The sequence below is a fragment of the Lupinus angustifolius genome, chromosome LG06 (genome assembly GCF_001865875.1).
Source record: "Lupinus angustifolius cultivar Tanjil chromosome LG06, LupAngTanjil_v1.0, whole genome shotgun sequence".
Classification (NCBI taxonomy): Eukaryota; Viridiplantae; Streptophyta; class Magnoliopsida; order Fabales; family Fabaceae; genus Lupinus; species Lupinus angustifolius.
The window spans coordinates 14516755-14516991 of record NC_032014.1 but is presented as its reverse complement, the minus strand read 5'-3'; positions in this window follow the sequence as shown (position 1 = coordinate 14516991).

Genomic DNA, 237 nt, shown 5'->3' with positions numbered 1-237 from the left:
CAACATACACCTGAATCAACCAACATACAAATATCTAAACAAGACAGCAAACAACAAAACAGTGAATGCTACAGGCAGATTTTGAAACCCAAACAGAATGGTTATTCTAAGACACCCACTAAACTATACTACGAACCTTTGACAAGAACCGATAATACCCAGCAGTGGCACCAAATTTGATCGAGGCCGTACCCGATACAAATAATATAACAATTAAAAACTGCAGTACTAGGAAGT